The 24,185-nt window shown below is 39.9% G+C and overlaps 1 long non-coding RNA gene across 1 annotated transcript; it reads left to right on the top strand.

The window, feature by feature from the left end:
- The first annotated feature begins 604 nt into the window (after positions 1–604).
- On the top strand, positions 605–11,434 carry LOC115609838. The gene is made up of 3 exons (XR_003992008.1): positions 605–615; positions 3,764–3,767; positions 11,348–11,434. It is a non-coding gene; the product is annotated as an uncharacterized LOC115609838 (long non-coding RNA).
- Positions 11,435–24,185: the final 12,751 nt, after the last annotated feature.

The raw sequence follows: 24,185 nt of genomic DNA, 5'->3' as shown, positions 1-24,185 counted from the left end.
TGTACTGCACCGCCTTTGATCCAGTGAGGCCTACAAAAAACAGTATAGCTTTTTTAGCTCCTCCTTTACCTTTCTTTTCCCCTCAGTTTCTCATCCCAAATCAATCAGCATATCCAAGGGGCAGGGAATATAGGTTTGCGGACTGGCCCTAGACCTTGGACTGCTTGCTGAATGTCCCAGTCATACTCAGTGTGGGCATGGATAATTGTAAGCAAACTTGGTGCTTTTCATCTGTGGTCTGGGGTGCTTGATGTTAAAGAGAAACTATATAATTATCCTAGGCTCCAGAACTGAAGAGATTGTTCTTAATCAAAGCTCGTAATTGCTTTCCTAAATATAGCCACCCTTTCTAATTTTGCTTTGTAAGGCTAATAGGAAAGGAACTGCTTCAGAAAGTGGATAAAACCTGAACAGGATAATTCTTGTTTAGCACTCAGGGGTTGCTGGCAGAAGCAAGTATTGTGTTTCAGTCCTTTTACTCTCACTGTTTTTTGTTTTAACTTACATAATTGGATTAAAAGTACTCAATCATGGGTGAAGAGAGCAGAACACTAGTGCCCTAACTGCTCAGCTACTAGGTCTTTTTTCTCTTTTCCTTCTCCCCCTGACTTCTCCGTCTAGTATGTGTGTTTGAACAGAAAGAGTGTATGTACTTCAGCCCTCTCTCTGCTTACACATTCTTCTTGGATGTGCAAGATATGGCTTTATAGCCTGGGCATAGCACAGATCTGAGGACTTCTGTTTTCTGAATGACTTGAAGTGTAATAACATCATCACCTTTTACTGATGAGGCCGAAAAGCTAAAATGCCCACTGAAAAGAAAGCATCATAGAGAGCATTCCAGCTGCCATGGGCTGAACCTTTCTGAACTCTTCCTTGTGGCTATCAATGGACCATAGACACAAGCTCTCAGGTGGCTAATCAGTACTGAGCATGCAGAAATATGTTATTGCAGACATCAGTCAGACCTTTGTTTCAACCTTAAGCAATAACCAAGCAGTGGTTTTTTGAATAATAGTTTTGAACAAACATTACATTCTACCCAAATTTTTTTGGGTGCCAAAGACCTCTGCCAAAGTGGAAGAATGAACCTACCTGAGCGCTGACCCACACATTAAATCTCAATGTAAGGCAGTGTTACCATAAAAGTCTGTGTACTTAGCACGTGCTGTTGGCTAAATGCATTGCCATACTTAATAGAATCATAGAATAGTAAGGGTTGGAAAGGACCTTAAGATCATCTAGTTCCAACCCCCCTGCCATGGGCAGGGACAGCTCGCACTAAACCATGTCACCCAAGACTCCCTCCAACCTTCTCCTACATTACCATACTTTTTATAGAACCATTCAGAGATGTTGAATTCTTCTGTTACACTCTGTAAAGAATCTGAACACCAATTTCTATAGTGAGTATTCTTCTATTGGCTTGTTACTGTATTTTTTACAAGGATATATCATAGGATTACTTTTTTCATGGATTGATGCTCAATTATTGGGTCCAGTCTGAGGTTCCAAAAATTTTTGAAACTAAGCTCTGGAAACATGACTTCTAGGAATGAGTGAAGAATCTGGTTTAGATCACTCAGGAAAGTCCAGATTCATGACAGAACATATATTTAGGAAATATTAATGGTCCCTTTAAGCCAATGGATATTTCTAGTTAATCACCTTCCAGCAATTTTATTTTGGTAAAAAGTTCCAGGCACAGAGTCATAGGAATTTTATATGATATTTCTATCAGAAATAAATGTCTAAAGCCTATACTTGAGTATGACAACATTTTCTTTTCCGTAACATTATTTGATTTTCTTAGAACATTTACTTTTGTCCAAACCTTGCTTTTTCTACTCTGCAAAGTGACAGCTCCTTGATTTATTTTATTATCACATTATCAAGAGCTATCAAGCAGTTCAATGATTACATTAATTTTTCATAACCCCACTTTCAAATGTATTGCTTGTCAACATAATTACTTTTTATAATCAAATGAAAATATTTACATGTACTTTAAGAATCACCTGTATCTCAACCTAATTTACTTTTAAAAATTTAAATCTAATCACAAATTGCATTTCAGAAATTATAGATGTCACATTTTTATTTATTTAAGTGACAGAATTTTATGTAAGGGTATTTGAGAATTAACACACTTTAAACCAATGTAGGTAATGTGCAAATTGGAAATAAAAAGAACAAATAGGTGTTCCTAATTTTAATTATCAAAAATATTAAGATAAATAATGCCAATTTTTATATAGTCAATGCAAATAAAACCCCCTGAATTTCCTCCAAAATCCAAGGGGAAAGTAGACTTCTTAAAGAGAAGAAAGTGTAAAGGTTATTCCATATGGTAAAATTATCAGGTTCTAGTTAACTTTGTGAATTCAAATAACTTTGAGAATAAGGGTGTGGATAGCTGTGGTGGATTGACCTCATCTGTCTGCCAGCTGTCCACCAAGCTGCCCTATCTCTCTCCTCAGAAGGACAGGGGCAAAAATGGATAGAAAAGCTCATGGATTGAGATAAGGACAGGGAGATCCCTCACCAATTAATGACATGGCCAAAACAGACTCATGTGGGAAAAAAACAGTTTATTGTCACTTAATAACAAAGTACAATAGTGAGAAATAAAACAAGAACTAAAACCACCTTCCCTTCACCCCTCCTTTTCTTCCCACGCCCTATTTCACTTCTGAACCTTTGACCTCCCCAGTGAGCAACACAGGGGAAATGGGGAATGAGGATTGTCATTAGTCTTCGTCTCTGCTGGTGCTTCCTGCTCATGCTGTTCCCCTCATTCAGTGTAAGATTGCTCCCGTGGGATACAGTCCTTATGAACTTCTCCAATATGGGTCCTTCATACGTGTTGCAGTTCCTCGAGAATTGCTCTAGCATGAGTCCTTTCCATGTGTACAGTTCTTCAGGAACAGACTGCTCCAGCATGGGTCCCCATGGGCCACAGGTCTTTCCAGAAAACCTACTCCAGTGAGGAGGACTTTCCACAGGCTGCAGTTCCTGGCAGCAGCCTTCTCCATTGTGGGGTTGTCTGTGGGGCTGAAAGGTGAATAACTGCTCCAGTATGGTCCTCCACAGATTGCAGGGTGACAACCTCTGTCACCATGGTCTTCTGCACAGGCCACACGGGAACCTCTGCTCTGGTGCATGGAGCATATCCTCCTTTTCCTCCTTCACTGACAATGGTGTCTGCAGGGCTGTTTCTCTCACATTTTCTCATTCATCTCTCACAGCTGCTGTGCAGCATTTTTTATCTTTTTGCAAATATAAATGATGAATTGATGAATGGATGAAGAGCAGCCCAGCAGAGAAGGACTTGGGAATACTGGTGGATGAAAAAATGGATATGAGCCAGCAATGTGCATTTGCAGCCCAGAAAACTGATCATATTCTGGGCTGCATAAAAAATAATCATGTCCAGCTGGTTGAGGGAGGTGATTCTCCTGCTCTACTCTGTGCTTGTGAGACCCCACCTATAGTACCATGTCCAGCTCTTTGGTTCCCAGTACAAAAAAGTCATAAACCTATTAGAGCAGGTCCAAAGGAAAGGATCAGAACGCTGGAACACATCTCCTGTGAAGAAAGGCTGAGAGAGTTGGAGTTATTCAGTGTGGAGAAGAGCAGGCTCTGTGAACACCTTGTTGCAGTCTTTCAATATGTAAAAGGGTCTAATAAGAAACATGGAGAGACGTTTTACCAGAGCGTGTAGAGACAGGACAATGGGGTAATGGTTTTAAATTGAAAGAAGATAGGTTAAGACTAGACATAAGGAAGACATTCCTTACAATGAGGGTGGTGAAATGTTGGTAAAGGTTGCCTGGAGAAGTTGGGGATGCCCCATCACTGGAAGTATTTGAAGTCAGTTTGAATGGGCCTTTTAGCAACCTAATCTAGTGAAAGATATCCCTCCTCATGGCAGCAGATTGTACCTGATGATTTTTAAAGGTTCTTTCTATCTTAATCCATTTTATGACTCTACGTTTCTATGATTATCACTGAGGTTCTGCCAGTGTTGCTGATAGGCTCAGCTTTGGCCAGCAATCTTGGAGCCAGCTTAAACTGCATATGACATGGTAGCAGCTCCTGGTGTCTTCTCATAAAAGCCACTGCTTTGGCCCTCTCCACTACCAAAACCTTGCCAAGTAAACCCAGTTCAATGGCAGTTTTTGATTGCAGTTTTCCACAACTGTATCTTGAACTGTGAGTGCAATATAATCATAAAACTCACCAGAAGAAAGATAGTATACATCATTTTTTCAAGAGCCTCTTCATTCATGAGCATCTGCAGGACATACCATTTTGAAACATTTATTTTACAAATGTTAATTGTGAGTTTTCGCGTCATAAGCCAGATATTTTCAGGCAGGAAGGATTTCTCTGATTGTATGGCAGTCCGAGAAAAGCTACTTACATGCTAACAGTATATGCAGTATCAAATTAATTTACTGAAACTGCACTGTTGATAGAAGAAAATGTAAGTGTAAATGGATAAAACTTTTTTTTTTTTTGCTGACTCCCTTATCTTAAATGGGAGAACTCTTGAAGTTGTCATGAATGATTCTCTAAAAAGAATTTTCTCACCTATCTATCCTTTCATTTGGAAGAAGCAGTGATACAGAAAAAAAGAAAGATTCAAGAACTCCTCTGCAAAGCTCACTAGACAGAAGGAGGCTGAGAACACTCAGAAACCCAACTAAACCTTTATAGTTTTTTTACTGAGTAGAGATATTTTTACTGCTAAAAAATAGGTACAAGTCACAAAGCGTTAAGTGGAAAAACCGAAATACTCTGTGCTTTGACTAAGACTCTGGATATAGCAGCTTCTGAAGGTGGAGACAGTTCTAACGTAGCAGCTTAGATGAAGTGATACTAGACTGGTAAAAGTTAAGCTATGACCAAACACACAAGGCAGTAAAAAGAGCTTGTGTTTCGCAAGTAATAACAGAAGTGTGGCTACTATGGTAGCAACATGGAGTAGGCACTTCCAGTCAAGCATGAAAAATGAGGTGAAAAAGAGCAGCTTGTCAGAGGGGTAGAAAAAGGAGAAAAGCAAAACAAGACAAATAGTCAAACAGAGGCAAATGTGTTTCAGTTCACATGTTTGTTTCTTTGCACACTGTAATTTGCTTTAGCATTGTCTCTGAGTGCCTAATTATCTAGATCTATAAGCATGCAATTCTTGGAAATTCATAGGAGTTACTGGAAAAAGTGCTGCTGCATTAGTAATTTTATTTTTTTTTCTTTTTGTTCATGTAGCAGTGGAAGGATTAAAACAAACACAGGAGGGGCATCCACATTAAAAATAGTGAGTGTCATGGTTTAAGCCCAGTCGGTAACTCAGAACCACGCAGCCGCTCGCTCACTCTCCCCTTTCTTCCTCCTCCTGCTCCCAGAGGGATGGGGAGGAGAATCGAAAGAATGTAACTCCCACGGGTTGAGATAAGAACAGTCCAGTAACTAAGGTACCATACAAAACCACTACTACCACTACCAATAATAGTAATGATAAGGAAAATAATAAAGGGAGATAATACAATTGCTCACCACCCGCCGACCGATACCCAGCCCAACCCAAGCAGTGATCTGGGACTTCCGGGTAACTCCCCCCAGTTTATATACTGGGCATGTTGTGCTGTGGTATGGAATACCCCTTTGGCTAGTTTGGGTCAGGTGTCCTGTCTCTGCTTCCTCTCAACTACCCCTTCTCCCTGGCAGAGCATGAGACTGAGAAAGTCCTTGATTGGAGTAAACATTACTTAGCAACAACTAAAAACATTGGTGTTATCAGCATTGTTCCCAGACCAAAGTTGAAAACCCAGCACTGTACCAGCTACTAAGAAGTCGAAAAATGACTGCTACTGCTGAACCCAGGACAGTGAGGAAACAACAGACCAAGTTTTTCAAGGTAATCAGGCACTGAATGGTGTAGAAAAAACTGACTGCACTTTTCACAAACTCATAGACACCAATAATACCTGTGGACATCTGACCAAATTTTTTAAATCTGGCTGTAAAATGTCAGATATTCTGTACATTTTTAGGTTGATTACTGGGAAAACTGGACCTCTAGTAATTGCAAAATTTGTGTTAGTATATTCTGCATTTTCCTTCACAGAACATTTTAAAACAGCCTGTTTGGACCTCAGTCTTTGCTCTGCATGAAAAAGGGGATTTGGAGACTTTGAGGAGAGATCGTTAATCCTTTTTTTTTTTCTTTTTACACTAACTTACCTCACTGAAAGGAAGGTTATTTTATACCAGAAGAAAGAGATGACTGTCTTTATAAAGTACTTAAAAGTTAAAAAAAGTTCTGACAATGAAAATTGCTCTGTTTTAGAAAGTGATCCAAACTTCACATTGAAATTTAATCTGGATAGTAGTTAAGCTTCAGTGTTGTCCCATAATGATTGAAAGAGGCTATAATCTGTTTGGGAACCTGTGAAAAGTTCATTTAAAGGTCTCTGTCTGGTCTGAGATTGCCAAGAAATTTATTCCTCATGAAAAAATTGCCTTAAGGATTTCTGACAGTACATTGGTGTCACTTTTATATTGACCAGTGCATTTTGTTTTGGATCACTGCTCATTTGGGAAAACAGTCATCATCTCACTGAAATTTCTGTAATATTTCAGGGCATAAGGAAGAAGAGTTTATTATATTAAAATGCAAACCTAAGAAATAACTCTGTAATTTTGAAACAGAAGGTTGAATCTGAAGATACAGCTTGACTAGAAGGGTCACCCTACATTGCTGCCATACTGTTCATGCTTCTGTTCCTATTTGGGGGGAGCTCTTTTTAATGCTTGTCTGTTTGATCTTAGCTTAGTTTTTACCATACTCTTATCACGTCAGCTAAGTTACTGCATTAGAACTATTTCTACCTTCAGAAGCCACTACATCCAGAGTATTAGTCATAGTAAAGAAACATTTGGGTTTGCTCTCTCTTCAGAGAGAGCAAAAAGTAATGTGATTTACCTTATAACTATATCTGACTATGGTTTGGCTTTAGGCTTTCTTCTGTGGACTCTTCAGTTATCAGATTGCCAAATCAACCAAGATCTTGTAGCAACTCAGAGGTCATCTCTTTGTCATGCCCTAACCTCCAGCTGCTCTGTATGTATACTACTCGACATCAGGATTCCTCTGAAATGAACTTCAGTGCAATCTGCACATTTATTAATTGATGTACCTAGGCTATTAACAGAAGTCTCTTTGCCACAAGTTCTTTTTTTTCCTCACATTTTCCAGGTAAAGATACTATTGAATGGTTTTCCCAGCTGGGTGGATTAGCCTTGCCACCTGAGAGGTTGTAAAGAAGAAATTTACTCACAAGATGCAGACATAAAGGCTAGTTGTATCACTGTAGGAATCTGCCATGTCAGGTGTATGAAGCTTTAGAGCAATTACTTATACAAATATGTGGACAAAATAAATTAATGCTGTTCTTCTATCTTGCTGGAGATTAGATATGAAGGTCAATGAAAATCATTGTTAAGAAAAGTGTGTTTGAAGAGAGTGATCTTGCATGATTTGAAGAGATACATCTTGCATGGTATGAGAATTCATGGTGGCACCCTTACAAGTTTCTTACAGGAAGGGCCAAAAGGTGATAAATGGTAGTAAATACAATTCTGTTCTGCACCTAAGTATTGGGCCTTTTTCTTCAAAAAAAAGAAGTAAGCCCAGGTTTTATAAGGCACTTAATTATCTTCCACTGATTCAGTTAAAATTATATGAGAATTCAGGCTTAAGTAAAAGCATAAAAATTAAAAAAAAAAAGGCAAAATCAACAAGATATGCAATGTATTTGCACTCTGGAAGTATATTACCATGCCTTCCTCATAATTAATTGCTGACATTTAATTATTTGAAAGGATTCTTTTATTTTCTGTCTCCCCGGCAGAATGCTAGTAGGAAAATGCAGATAATTCCAGTGCGAGTGACTTCTTTTAGTATAGGTGTTTGTTATTGATATTTGTAGATGAGTGCTTTTAAAGGAAGTGGAATCACACGTTCTGCCATTAACCAGTAAGCAAGTCATAGCTGACAGTGACTTCATGGTTGATAATGCATCTACATCATAATGAAATGGAGTCTATAATGGGAAGGAGGCTGTTATTGCATAAAGCTTCATTTACTTTTAGTCCAAATGACAGAGTAATTCAGTGCTCAACAAATGTACTCTCTTTGCTTGTTGCTCAACTTCATTACAAAACAATTGTTTTTGCCTTTTTGCCATATGTACAGAGTATTAGCCGATGCATAAGGAGACCTGAAAACGTGGCAAAACGCATACCCAAATAAGATAAACTTTTCTTTGACATATCGCCTCCGGCCACTGCATTTGCAGAGCACTCTAGTAAGGAGTATTAAGGCTTAACTCCCTCTAGTGAGAAAAGTAGAAATTACACTTTTTAGTGTAGCTTTTACATCATGATGCTCTCTTCTGATTTTTTATAAGGCTTCCTCTTGTTCAGCTTCTCCATTTATTTGGAACCTTCCTGAACTTTCTTTCGCCACTTTAGGTGATGTTACTAATTAGCTTATTTTATAATCCATCTCAGCTTCGAATGTTAATGTATCCCATGTGTGAACCATTTTGTGACTAATGGCTCACACCATTATTTCTTGTGAACATATGTTATTTGTTTGTGGTATGATGTGGACAGAATACTGCATATTTCTTTGTTCCTGACTCAACAAAAATGCTGCCTAATTAATGTTTTTTTTCCTAGGTTTTTTTTTTTTTCCCCATGGAAACAGTGTTTTCACCCAGCTGTTCAAGAGTCAAAGTTCACCTTGTATACAATGTGATGATGAAGGCAAAGATGACTGTTAGCAGAAAGGAAGGATTAAAAAACTTTGTAGCCTTAGAGGACTATACTGTAATAGAGCCAGTTTCTACCAATTTCCTTCAATATTTCTAAATAAAATAAAGTCTATGTCTGTCTCAGTTCCTGGAAGGTCTTGAACACATGCAGTGTTTCAGAGGTGTGGCTATCTGATTGCACAATTTACAGTTGAGAAGATTAATACTTTTATAATTAAGATTAAAAGTGCATAATAATGCAGATAATGCTGGTATAGCAGTATGGTGTAGAATATTATTTATAGAATATCCTGGAAGCTTGTGGCTGTATTTACATCTGGTGTTTGGTTCAATAGAATCATTTTGAAGAAAATTCCTCAACCATTCTGCTTCCTGCAAATTATGTTGGTTTGCAGGATGGTTTCAGAGAGAGCAAAAAAGATACCTTGTCTAGAATGTCTCCTTCAAGATGGACAAATGTGTGCCCATCTGAGTAAGACTTATTTAGACCTCTGAACAGCTTTAAATCAAATACCTGGAGAAGACTATTGATCCATAGGGACAGGATAAATTTTGTCTGACGTACCACGCTGAAACAATGTATAAGATAGATATAGAGGCTTCACTAACCAAACTATCTATCCTACCTCCTGGGATTACTTAGTAATACACTGTGCTATAGTATAGCACAGCTCTTCAGAGCAAATACTACTTGTTCCTGAACACCAGCCCTTGGAACAGCTCAGGTTCACTTGCAACAAACAAGTGATAACTTCAGAATGAAAGATGATAGTGACAAAATACTGTTTGAATAAAGAACAATTCTGAGATAGCCATTTTGTGCTTAGTAAATTGGAGATTATATGTACAACCTCGGTTGATGAGGTGAGGGACTAATTATAATGATTATGCAATCAAGAATAGATGCAACCCTTTCCCATATGTTGTGTAAGGGAGCAAGGGAAAAAAAAAAGTAGTGAGATACTAATGAAGAGAATTATTGTGGTGATAGGTACACGTGGAGACATGAAAGCATGCAGATGTTGTCTTCCTTATGTTCATTGTATTGTATTGTCATTTTTGAATGTATTCTACCAAACTGCCTGCTCTACTGGCAAAAGGAATAGCTGTAAATATCCAAACATTCACACTTTCAAAGCAGACAAATTCTGAAGTAATTTCCCTGATGTACATAGACAAATCTCTTCCTTAAAAACCAGTTTGAGTTCAAGGTCAGGATCTGATCCCCAAGATTACCTTGCAAGCTCAAGTTTGATCAAAACTGGAAGTCAAGCTTCTCACATTATTTGTATTAGAACTTTAAAGCTATCATCTGAATAACTGTGTTGTTTGATAACTGAAACTCAACAACCCCTTTACAATCAGCTCATGGAATAAATTCTATACCTTTGCTGACAATGCAAATGCAATATAAATTATGGATTAGCACAGAATAGGAGAACTGATGGTCATAAAAAAAAAAAAAAAACCACCAAAAAAACCAGAAGGCATCAAATTAAATCATAAGCCAACAAACTGAAATGTAACTGACGTGGAGATCAGTGCCGTAGACACCTCAGACGTTCAAGAGAGCTAATATGGGCTCAAAACCTCATAAAAGCTTTCCTCAAGAACTGATAAATAATTTTGAAAATGTAATCAGTGGTCTTTCTGCATTATTTCTGATTGAAAGCAACTGATCAAATCTTGTAATGCTATGTGGAATACACTCATGCTAGGTAATAGCCAGAATCCATAGCTCTGGTTTGGTCACAGCTTTTCTGTCTTCTAAGAGACTGTTCACCTAGTAGACTCAGGATTAAATATTTTTACTTATTTGTTTACTACAAAAAGAATAAATTGCCTATAGCTTCCCAATTTTACCAAATTAACAAACCCACACAATTAGGAGTAAGACTTACACATAATTAATCAGTGTAGCTGAAGAGGTATCTTAGCTGCTTTTTATCTCTGGGCAGAAATCCATCATCTCCATGGTAATTCACTTCAGGCTAATAGACAGTATCTCTTTAAATATACTTAACCTTGCCCTTACTAATATAGCATGCCAGCCTAATGTTGGTTTGTCCTTTGAAATACAGTGCAATGCATTTATAGCAAGAACAAGAATTTCTTTTTCTACCAGAAGCAGCAGAAGGAAGACCAGAGCACCAAGAAGTAGAAAAAAGATCATAAACATGTAAATATAGCACCAGAATTTTTTCCCAGTAAATAGAGCAGATCTTCAGGAAAGCTTCTTGTCTGGACTTTCAGCTTCACAACAAAATGTCCCATTAGGTATCTGTTAGGTATCTCTTGAAAGGAATAGGTAAATATTATTTTAATAACACATACGATCTGTTTGAAAGGGACTCAAGTTTTACTTCCTGAACATTGCAAATGTATCCTAGTAACTATCCTCATTTAGTATACTTTCTTCTTTTGCTTTACTGCTACCAGCAGTTTAATTTTCCATGGTCTTGTTCTTAGTGCTTTGCTTTTTTTTTACAAGTTTGGACTTACAGACTGCAGTCCTTTAGGGATGTACCTGCTCCAAGTGGAGCCTTATCTATGAGCCAGTCTCTCCAGGGGTATGCCTGCTGTGGCATAGACTTATCCAAAGCCACAGTCACTTTGAGGTGCACCTGTTCCAGCATGGCCTAATCCATGGGCCACAATGCCTTCAGAGATATACCTGCTTCAGTGCAGCCTTCACCACAGGCACAGTCCCTTCAGAAATAAACCTGCTCCAACATGACCTTACCCATGGCTGCAGTCCTTCCAGGGGTGTACCTGCTCTGTTGTGGGCTTGTCCATGGGTGCATACTTTGAAACACTCCAGCATACAGCTCATGCACAGACACAGATGCTTCAAGGTGTACCTTTTCCAGCTTGGACTTATCCTTGGGCCACAATCCCTTCAGAGGTATACCTGCTGTGGCGCAAGTACAATCACGGCCACAGATGCTTCAGATGTACCTGCTCTGGCATAGGCTTATTCATGGCGATAGATGTTTCAGGGGCTCATCCACAGGCCACAGGCCCTTCAACTCGAATTCGCACTGGAGTTCCAGCCTGCCCGATAAAGTAGCTCAAACCACAGAGATGCCCCAGCCATCTGCCAGCCCAGGCACATCACCATTGCTGTTACTAAAATGTTCCCAGCCACAGCAGAGTCTGATGATGAGCTGTACATCAGTACAGCAAGCAGTGAAAGCAAAATCAGCCACTAACGAGCACTAGACTCTAATACACAGTAAGGCAAGCAAGCCCTGTGACAAGCACAGAAGCCTGACAGTTAATAACTAAACAGCAAGAACAGCTATAAATTTGATCTAGCACATTCCAATCAAATCTGTTGTTATCTCAAACCTTTCAGGCCCCACGCTGGGCACCAAAAAGAATTGCTGTGCTTTCACTTCAGCTGGCATCCACACAGCTGTGCACTCACTAAACTGCCCCCATTCAGATGGGGAGGAGAATCAGAAAGGAAATAAAACCTGTGGGTTGAGATAAGAACAGTTTAGTAATTAAAATAGAGTACAATATAATGCTAATGCTAATGCTAATACTAACAAAAACTAGTAATAAAAAGGGAGATAAAAAGAGAGAGAAAATAAAAAAACCCAAAACAACAGTGATGCACAACACAATTGCTCATCACCCACTGACCAATGCCCAGCTTGCACCCAAAGCAGCGATCAGCCCCTCCCCGCCAACTCCCACAGTTTATATACTGAGCATGACGTGCTGTGGTATGGAATACCCCTTTGGCTAGTTTGGGTCGGGTGTCCTGTCTCTGCTTCCTCCCAGCTTCTTGTGCCCCTCCTCACTGGCAGAGCATGAGAGATTGAAAAGTTCTTGATCGGGGTAAGTGCTATTTAGCAACAACTAAAACATTGGTGTGTTATCAGCACTGTTCTCAGACTAAAGCCAAAACACAGCATTGTACCAGCTACTAAAATGAAAATTAATTCCATCCCAGCTGAAATCGGGACACACACATACTCACAGATGCACAGAAAAAAGCTCCAGCCACTGTGAGATGAGAAAACAAACTCAGCACAGAACTTTCAAAGACAAATTTGGATCTCTGAAGAGCTGCAGTTCCTGAAAGAAGATGTGATAATCTTGGGATTTGGAAAACGGGTGTGCATGCAACCTTAACATGACTGAGGGGATGAGACAAAGTGCAGCAGCTGCAGAACTGCAACGGATATGCTACCACACTGCCTGAAAGAGGCTCTGAAGGCCCTATATCCCTGGAAGTTTCCTTCTCTCTTTCATTCCTTGCTAAATCTGTGCTTGGAAAGACAAGCTGGAAGTCTTTAAATTGTAGGGAGTCATTCAGGGAAGAGGAAGTTACAGAAATTGTAAGGCAAGAGCTTTTGGAGAGGAAAGATTGCCCAGTGGTTACTGTACTAACCCTCTGTGATGGCAATTTGGATTATCTTTTGTTTTCTACTGCAGACTCCCTCAGATTTGAAAGTTTCAGTTTAGCATTTCTATCTTTGTTCCCATTTTGTAGAGTGGAACTAATAATTCTAATATGTTTCTAATAGAGAGCATCGCTGTGACACACACAGATAGCAAGCCAGAGGAGAACTTATACTGAATTGGATGATGACTCGAATTGGAGTCTTGAATTGGAGATGATGACTCTTTGTTTTCTAACATATCTGTGCCTATAAAAGTAGGATATCTTGGATATCTGACTCAGGCCTACAGAAAAAAAGAATGTCTAAAAAAGCCTGTTTATCTCTTGTCCTAACAGTCTTTACTACTTCCTAAAGTACAGAGGCTTGAACCTCGGTTTACAAGGATTGTATTTTGTCTTACATCATATGGATTATTATATTTTTCAATCATTCACAATTTTTTTCTAGTCAAAACATAATTACTTAAAAATGTATTTTGACATTTTTTAAAAACAACATGACTTTTGTTCCATATTAGTTTTCCTAACATGTAAATTAAAAATTATAAGAAATCATCCAGCTCAGAAAAAAATCACACCAAAAGGGTCTGCTGTTTTTCAAATCTGATTGAATGAAGTCTGTTCAGCTTAACATATTCAGTATTTGTAAAACATTCGATCAGGGTAACACTGACATCTCGAATATATGCATGCAGAAAATTTTTCAATAAATTGCGTGCACTCCATAAATTGTTCTACCCGCAGCAAAATAAACTGTGGACTGTTAGTTCCATTGTGAGCTAGAAAGTGAGGGAAGGATCAAAAAATTACTGGCTGAACCCCTTTGATTTCAGTAGTCCAAAGATCTTTCTTGTCAACAGCAACACTCTTCCTAATCTCGTAAAATACAGTTTATTGTTATTTCATAATTTTATTATGTCTAAGTAGTACATACATTTTATTACATATAAGTAGTTTCATTTGAGGTTATTTATCAAATCTTCACCAATAAGCAGAAAAGAAATATTTCAATTATTTGTACAGATTATGAACCATGTATTTTAGATGGATTAGTACTCTTTCAATATACATGTAGTAACAAACATCAGTAATACTTTTGGCATCTGAAATATTGTTCGTAAATATTCCTTTCCGATTGCAGTTGCAGTGGAGAGAAACCCTGGAGCTTCCATAAAGCTGATTTGCAAAGACACTCAGCCGACAGAATGATTAGAATTCAAAGTCATTCATTTTTTCCCCTTGACTTTTTTTCAACCTTCCAGTTTGTATTGAGCTACTCAGACTAATGTTAAAAGGATGTAGATATGGTAACTTTTCCTTAATAGTATCCTTTCCCATAATAAGTATACCTTATTAGGACACTTTCCTCTCCTGGGAAGCTTTTCATTTGATTTAACAGACACACATAAACCATTTTATGAATAATGTATTTCGAGCTAGATCCCCAAACACAGTTAAGAAAGGAAGCAATAAAGAAAGAGTCTGTTTCTGAAAGCATGCAAAAGGACTCCCTAAAATCATGTCCCCTCTGTGGCTGTAAATATGCTCCCAGCTGGCAACCTCTGTCCAAAGAATAGGTGGAATAATGTTTCTGCCACTGTTGAGCAGTAGCCAACAGAGCTGCTAAGTAAAAACCTTAAAGGGGCATGACAGATTGCTCAGTTCTACATGTAAAGAATAATGTAATCTGCTGTGAAACGTTTTACACAATGCCTCCTGCTGCTCCATCTGGGCTGCTGAGCACTGATGGTTTACTCAGTTGTGTGCAAGTCAAATATGAAGGCAATTCCTGACAGCACCATCTTTTCATGAAAAGATAGACATTGAGGTGTGCAAGCAACATTATATTTTAGTTCATAATGATTCATTAAAATATTAAGCTGAATTTACTTTTGAAGTCATGAGGAAGTTAGGAGCCTAAAAATGCACTTTTGCAGCAAAAATAATACGGGGAAAATAGTGGTGGTAAGTTAGTTTAAGTTAGTAAAAGATCTGAAATAGAGTACATTCAGAAACACAAATGACTTACTTAGAGTTAAATTTAATGCATAGTTACTATTTTCTATATAATTCTCCTGTGACAAAACCTCAAAATTATTCCATTTATGTTTTCTTCGTTTTGTTACAAATAACAGAACTTTCACTGTAAATGTCTTCTTTAGTTGTAGACAATGAACAGAAAGTATATTCAAAGCAAATGTATGTAAGAATGCTAATAATAATTGTATAAGGGTATATTTTTTTTTCAACATTCCACTATTTCCCATATAAAGCTATCACCCAATTCTGCATCATAAGGCCTTGGACTTCTTTAGGTTGTTTGTTGCCTGTGGCCTCCGATAACTTTGAAGTACATATACAAACACTAAGGGCTCTGAACTTACATGCTGATTGATAGCTTAACCTTTGCCTTTGCTAGGCAAAGCCCTCATTTATGACAAGAAAAGATCTGTCCAGAAATTACTCTAGAATTCATACCTTGAGTTTTACGTGTATTTAATGGGCAAAAGAAGTTTACAGACAAATTATCATTTTCTGATTGGATAAATCTTTCTGCATATCTACATGAAGAATAAACATAACATAAGCAAATGCATTTTCCTATACTCCTTTGAACACTGTAGGCTTTATTTTGTATAACTGTGAACTATTGTGATTACTAGTGAAGGTCAGATGACTGAGTTATTTAGTTCAGTAAGTCAAAATACTAAGCAATATTTATTGATAGAAAAGTTCCTAAAACATGGGTAATCTGGTATTTTATGAATTATTAATAGAAAAGTGGGAGGGAAAATAGAAAACTTGGGTATTTGTAGTCAGGTTTTACTTTCACCTCTAAAACATTAATTTTAAGAAAATTCTACGTAATAAAGATGAACTGTATAATTACATTAAATCACACTGAAATAGTTCACGTGAATTGTTAAAAGAAAACAAAAAACAAAAAACAAAAAAAACCCAAAACAATCAAACAATAAAAAAATATTTTTAGACAGATTTTCAGGAAGAAAACTTGAGAGAAGTACTGGCCTCCTTTGCACCTGGAGACTTAGAAATTAAACTGAAACCATTCAAGGCAGAAGTCCTGCATGTCCAGAAGGATACCACCACTCACCTGTCATCAGATCTATGGCTAAAAAACGATGCTCGTGATCTCGTGAACCATGTCACTCTCTGGTTACATCTGCTGCTCCAAACTTGGTATGATGATGAACGCTCAATTGACAAGGGTTTGAGAAAGCAAAAGCACACCCTGGGATGTATCAGAAGGGATATTTATCAGAGGGGTAAACACTACTTTTATGATACAGGACACTCTTGACTTAAAGAAACAGAGATGACACTGAGTAGTTATGGAGAAAGACAACTGTCTTTATGAAGGGAACAGAGATCCCCAAAAGAAAAAAAGTTTAAAAGCCTAGTAAAACAAAGGGTGAGCTGTGATTTTTGTATCTGCAGAGAATAAAAATGCCAGGGAGGAAATGAGATATTGCAGCTAGGGAGCATAGTTTGCATCATGATGAATCAAAATAAACTGTTTGTAAATTACAAGAAGATTCCTAGTTATCAAAATAAAGAGATTTTCTAATTGCATTCCAATGGAACAAACAAGGATTGCAACACATTTAAGAAAAGGACAGGACATGATTAGTACTTGTAACAGTGGAAGTCTAGACTCTGTGATCCAAGAGATTCTTTCTAGTAGGCTCTCCTTTTTCATTTGGGCATATGTCATTTCAGGCAACTATTTGCAGAGGTAGATTAAGTAGGATTCAGTATTAAGTCATGACAAGCCAAATTGATAAAACTTATTCTTCTACCCAATTTACTACACATTTTGAGGAAATGAAAGCTCATTAGCCTTATAGAGAAAAAGGCAGATCTCTCTTTGTACAGACACTATTTTAAGAGTAGATAGAGTAAAAGCATAAACACTTGTACATTTGAACTATGGTCTTTATTTATGTGGAAATACATAAAAGCTAACTTCCAGATAGAATTATTTACGATACTCAAAGCAAGAAACATTCAGTCTCTTTCCAGTACTTTTTTTTTCTTAAACCATTCTCAATCTGAAAGTTACGAACTTTCATGGACTCACAGAATTACTCACATGGTCACAGAAGCAGCCTTTGCAATGCTTCAGATTTCTACCAGCTTACCCACAGCTTTCCAGTAAGAAGAAAAGTTACAGTTTCATCATGCTGTCCAGCTGCTATTCATCTGGAAAAAGATAATGAGAAAAAGTACAGATAGTTGTGCTACTTGCATCTCCTCATGGTTACTTGCTGTAATTTGAGTCTCATCTCACTCTCACTATACTTGTAAGACTGCTTGTAGAAATGGTGTATTAGCAGGAATTTCTGTCTGTTTCAGTATTTTCAGAAAGGCATTTCTCCTTTTAGCTAGCATATTGGAATATAATTCTTTCCAGTAAACTAGGAAAAACATCAGTGATAAGCATCTCAATATGTAAGTCTAGAAAGAAGTTCTCTGTTGAAAGCTACTTTTAAAAATATCTTCAGATACAAGTATACAAGAAAGCAATACACTATGGAAATGTTATTTTCTAGTCAGTGAGAGAAGACAGCCAAGGAAATCTCATAAAAGTTCTTCAGTAACTTCCTGCTAAAACTTTTCGTCATACTTCTGCCTCATTCTGCAGAGAATTAAGGTACCCCTGAATTCTCTAGAAAGGACTTCCTTACCAATGACTGTTCTCTTGGGGAAGAAGCATTACAGAAATAGCGTCTTTTCAAGAAAAAGAAGATAGGGCCTAGGTTATTTTTGCTTGAATATGTGTCATCAGTGTGATAGTGACTGCATAAGCTAATGTATTTCAATGGATGAATGACTAGTACAGTCAAATATGTACCTGTTTCTAAATCTGTACATACATGTATATGTAGATTTTTATGTCCCTATATCCATCCTTGCATGCAAGTTAAGAAACTTCTTGCTTAGAGCAAAGAACAGGGCACAAGCTGACTCCCTCAGTCTTTTTCATTTTACTGTATTTCTGATCCAGTTCAATACGTAGCATGGAGCATACAAAAAAATTTCGATGCAAATTATACAGATTAAAACCTCATCAAAGCCTCAATCAACCTCATCAAAATTTCAGTCAATGATAAAATTTTCTTTGGTGTCTGAAGTAGATGGGAAATACTTCTTTTTTTTTGTTTGTTTTTTTCTGTATTATGTTTATTAAAGCATTGGAAATTACTCACAGGAACTGTATCTTGTCAGCTTTCCACTTCTGAGGTTTTCGTCAGTTGGGACATTTCAGCTCTTCTCTTTTGTCCTGTCACAATCTTACATTATCCTTATTCTCATCTATTGATGATTCGTTATACACTATTGAACTACAAATAATATCATGGTCTCAGCTCTGAGTAAAAAAAAAGCACCATAAGAATTCCATAATTACTTTGTTGCATGACAACTTTCAGCTAACAAGCTAAGGCAGGACAAGATCTTTTATCACTACTTGGTGACCAATATGTGACAATAAAGTAATGAGTGCCTTGTGACATACGTGAGTGGAAGCACCTCTGTTTTCATCACTGCAGTTATCTTGACTCCGTAAGTTTTAGAACTGGCTCTCACTCAAGTTTTGTTGTGTAACTAACTCCTTTATTTATTTTTGATCACTGAAAACAAGTTCATATAAGCTACTATTAAGATTGCTTGTTTTACCTTTTCAAAGAAGACTGATTATTACTTTGACATCCTAAGAGGTGCTATTTCAAGAAGGTTGTTTAAAAAAAAGAAACGCCATTTGGTATAAAATTGTATAAGCTCTGAATATGTTTTATTCAGCAAGCAAGTCACACTAATCACTTTACAGAATGTAAAAAATGCAGAGTTTCTGCCTGAAGAACTATAACCTACACAGATAAACATGAAGAGACGAAGGGGCAAGTCAAGAGGAAAAGATCTGCTTTAGCTTATTTGGCACAAAGCATGGAGTTTCACCAAGCATAAAGAAATGGGATAAAGTTTGTAAAACATTTTTAAAAAATCGTACAAAACAGTAGCCCAAATTAGGGCCTAGATACAAAAAGTAGTATTGGAATAACAAAGCCTTTAATACAAATTGTGATACATTATGTCATACGTTATCATAGAATCATAGAATAGTTAGGGTTTGAAAGCGCTATGGTAAAATTTGATATATTATGAGAACAAAAAGAGGAATTGAGTCTTAATTCCTACAGTAAAGGGTATGAGACAAAATTGCAATATTTGACTTTTCCTCCTCCCAGTGGCAAGGCAAAGTATTACTTACTGGAAAACAATACAGCTCTTGATTTACCTGCAGAGCAATGTCAGCTCTGTCAGTCCCTAAAACAAAAAGTGGTCAGGCAGATGTGAGCATCGCAAAACCCATTATGACATTAAAGTCCTTTTATGATGGATTCTGAGTACTCAAATGCTTGCATAGGCAGAAGAAATGTCTGTACAACTTCAAAGTGGCATAGCACTTGGTGAGCTAAGAATGGCTTTGAAATTCGGTCCTTGCAGCTAGATACTTTAATTTCACCTGTCATCTTGTGGTAACTGACTGAAAGGATAATTTTTTGTGGTGATTTACAGATGCATTACTGATTAAGGACTTTTAATGGAGCTGCTTAGACCTCAGATTCATGGTGCTAAAGTTGTATCAGCTGACACAAATTGACCAAAACTGGTGCTATCCTTGACTTTTCATCAGGCTAAAAAGACCACGTGACCTAAGACCCTGTTCTTATATCTATAACTGCAGCTGAGAAATTTGTCAAAATTAGGAATGGTCGAAGTATACAGGATCTTATTTTGTTGAAGAGAATTTATCATGAAAGTATCTTTATCTTTGTATTGTGATTTTACTATATATTACTGATTTTTTTCAGCTTTGTGGTGAGATGCCTGTTGGTCAGGACCAGATATTTTCCTAAGATAGCTACTTTATTAAAAATGCAGTACAGGATTCTGAAGGATGAAGTTGTGACACTGAAGAAAGTTTAGGTGAAAAGTACCACATCAGCTAAGAAGAAATCCTGTTAAATTAGCACTACATTTATATATATATGTCTCTATATTCTCCAATCTGTTTCTAGGAATGTAATTATAAGTGTGACCTGAAGTTTATGAAATAAATCTGTGGTTTTGCTATTAAAGCCATCTGACTCTGGAAGACAGGAGTGAAAAAAGGCATAAAACTTGTAAAATCAGTATTAGCTGTCCTTGAGAAAGTGATGAACCAATAGAAAACAGGAAACATCGAAGTTGCCTGGAAAGAATGACCACCAGAGGCCACAGCTGGGTAAGTTTCAGAGGCCATAGAAGTGGCTAGGAGGACAGACTGAGAGCTTGTGCCTCTGAGTGCTGGCTTAGGTAAAGCATCTCACTCTGCTCATACACAAATAAACTTTGGACTGGTATATGTCAATTGCCGAGGTGAGTATCTGAATTGCCGAGGTGAGTATCTCCAGAGAGGACGCCTTTAACACCGGAGCGGGGGGAAGCACAGCGTTCCGGAGCCTCAGTTCGGAGCGGCAAGAGCGACCGAGGGAACCTCAAGTCCTCGACAGGACTTGCCCAGGAGCCGGCAGCTCAGCTGACGCGAGCAGCTGACTCACAGGGGGCGGCGCCAGGAGTGACGGCACCAGCCCTCAGTGGGTAAAACCCATCCCAGGGAGCGCGAGCGACCAGGAGCGCGGCGACCAGGGCGGGCGACCAGGGCGTGGCACGGCAGTTCGCGCAGGCAGGGCGAGCGGGCAGCGAGCGGGATGGTGAGCACTCGCCTTAGGAGCAGGGCCCGCTGTGGGAGCTCTGCCCCGGCGGTGGCCAGCGTAGGCACCCAGACAGAGCCGATGAGAGGGGAGGCTGCGGCGCAGACCTCGGAGTGTAGAAAGTGCCTCGACTGGTCTCGTGAGGCGGGGGTGCACGATGGACAGGGCTGCACTCGGTGCGCTCTGGTGGAGGTCCTCCTGCAGCAGGTGGCTGAGCTGCGGGAGGCTGTTGGAGAGCTAAAAGATGCCAGGGAAGCTGAGAGGAAGCTGGGCTGCTTGTTCCAGGCTCAAACTGCGCAGGGGCTGCAAACGTCCAGCATTGCTCGTATAGGAAAGAAGGAGGGCAGCAACCCAGGAAGCTGGGAATTAGTCACGAGAAAAACGAACAAAAAAAGGAGGAAGAGGACAATTAACGACAAGGGGCTTCCTCCTAAATCTGATGTCCCCACCCAGAACCGCTTCCCGGTTCTGCAGGAGGCTAATGAGAAAGCACCCACCACACCTAATGAGCACCCTGCTGATGCACCAGTAAAGAGGATCGCTACTGGTGCCTCCAGGAAGAAGCGGAGGGTCATAGTAGTAGGGGACTCTACTTTGAAAGGCACAGAGGCACCCATCTGCCGGCCTGATCCAGTCTCGAGGGAGGTGTGTTGCCTGCCGGGGGCTCGGATCAGGGATGTTGCTGAGAGGCTGCCTGCTCTAGTAAGTCCTGCTGACTATTACCCCCTTCTAGTGGTCCATGTGGGTGCTAGAGATATAGACAGCAGTTGCCTGGAGGACATTAAGAAGGACTACAGAGCCCTGGGAGAGGTGGTTAGGGGCTCTGGAGCTCAGATAGTTTTTTCATCGATTCTCCAGGGCAAAGGGGAGGACCTTAAAAAAGCTAGGCGTGTCTGGCAGGTTAATAAATGGTTAGAAAGCTGGTGCCATAGTCAGGGGTTTGGCTATTTAGAACATGGGGCTCCATTTGGGAGGCCAGATCTACTGGAGGCTGGTGGAGCTGGTCTGACAAAGAAGGGGAAGAGCTGTTTTGGTAGGAGGCTTGCCAGGCTGGTCAGGAAAGCTTTAAACTAGATGTGTTGGGGGAGGGGAGCATTGATCCATCCCAACATTCCTGGTCAGTTGCCAGCACCTGTAATAAGTGCTTGGAGCGATGTAGAGATGTTCCAGCTGCCCCAGCCATTGAGTCGGCTTCATTTGGAGCTCGGCTAAGGTGCCTCTATACAAACGCCCGTAGTATGGGGAACAAGCAAGAGGAATTAGAGATGTGTGCAAGGCTACGGGAATATGATGTCATTGGTATCACAGAAACATGGTGGGATGGCTCCTATGACTGGAATGTTGGAATGGAAGGTTACAGGCTGTTTAGAAAAGACAGGCCAGGCAGACGGGGAGGGGGCGTTGCTATCTATGTCAGTGATAGGCTAGAGAGTATGGAACTCTGTCTGGGGACGGGTGATGAGGTAACAGAGTGTTTGTGGGTCAGGATCAAAGGGAAAACAGCAACAGGGGACATGACGGTGGGGATCTGTTACAGGCCGCCTGATCAAGAGGACTCTGTGGATGAAGCGCTCTACAGACAGATAGCAGCAGCCTCACGCTCGCAGGCCCTGGTCCTCATGGGGGACTTCAACCATCCTGACATCTGTTGGAGGGACGGTACGGCCCGGCACAAGCAATCCAGGAGGTTCCTCGATTGTGTGGAAGACAACTTCCTCTTTCAAGCAGTAGAGGAGCCGACGAGGAGAGGTGCCATGCTGGACCTTGTGCTCACCAACAGGGAGGGACTGGTTGGAAATGTAACGCTCCAGGGCAGCCTTGGCTCTAGTGATCACGAGATGGTTGAGTTTGAGATCCTCAGGATGGTGAGAAGAGCGTGCAGCAAGCTCACTGCCCTGGACTTCAAGAAAGCAGACTTTGGCCTCTTCAGGAACCTCCTTAGTAAGGTTTCATGGGATACAGTCCTAGAGGGCAGGGGGGCCCAAGACTGCTGGTTGGTATTCAAGGATCACCTGCTACGTGCTCAAGAGTGTTGCATCCCGACTAGAAGAAAGTGCAGCAGGAGGGCCAGGAGACCTCCATGGATGGACAAGGAGCTGCTGAGGAAACTTAGAGGGAAAAAAGAAGCTTATAGAAGGTGGAAGCGAGGACAGGCGGCCTGGGAAGAATACAGGAACATTGCCCGAGAAGCTAGGGACCAGGTTAGGAAAGCTAAGGCCCAGCTAGAATTAAGTTTGGCAAGGGATGTAAAAGATAACAGGAAAGGATTCTATAGATACGTAGCAAATAAAAGACAGGCTAGGGACAATGTAGGCCCTCTCCAGAAGCTATCAGGAGAACTGGCTGCCATGGATTTGGAGAAGGCTGAGGTTCTTAACGACTTCTTTGCCTCAGTCTTCACCAGCAAATGCTCTGACCACACAACCCAAGTCTTGGAAAGCAAATGCAGGGACTGTGAGAACGAAGACCTTAGGCCCACTGTAGGAGAGGATCAGGTTTGAGACCATCTTAAGAACCTGAACGTGCACAAGTCCATGGGACCTGATGAAATCCATCCACGGGTCCTGAAGGAGCTGGCGAATGAAGTTGCTAAGCCACTGTCCATCATATTCGAAAAATCCTGGCAGTCAGGTGAAGTTCCCGATGACTGGAAGAAGGGTAATATAACCCCCATTTTCAAGAAGGGGAAGGTGGAAGACCCGGGGAACTACAGACCAGTCAGCCTCACCTCTGTGCCTGGCAAAATCTTGGAACAGTTTCTCCTGGAAAACATGCTAAGGCACATGAAAAACAACGAGGTGGTTGGTGACAGCCAACATGGCTTCACTAAGGGGAAATCCTGCCTGACCAATTTGGTGGCCTTCTATGATGGAGCCACGGAACTGATGGACAGCGGCAGAGCAGTTGATGTCATCTACCTGGACTTGTGCAAAGCATTCGACACTGTCCCACATGACATCCTTGTCTCTAAATTGGAGAGACATCAATTTGATAGATGGACCACTCGGTGGATAAAAAACTGGCTCGATGGCCGCACGCAAAGAGTTGTGGTAAATGGCTCGATGTCCAGTTGGAAACCTGTAACGAGTGGTGTCCCTCAGGGATCGGTGTTGGGACCGGTCCTGTTCAACATCTTTGTCGGCGACA

The sequence above is a fragment of the Strigops habroptila genome, chromosome 6, assembly GCF_004027225.2.
Source record: "Strigops habroptila isolate Jane chromosome 6, bStrHab1.2.pri, whole genome shotgun sequence".
Taxonomy (NCBI): domain Eukaryota; kingdom Metazoa; phylum Chordata; class Aves; order Psittaciformes; family Psittacidae; genus Strigops; species Strigops habroptila.
Note: the sequence above shows the minus strand (reverse complement) of the source record. Positions and strands in the feature narration are given on the sequence as shown.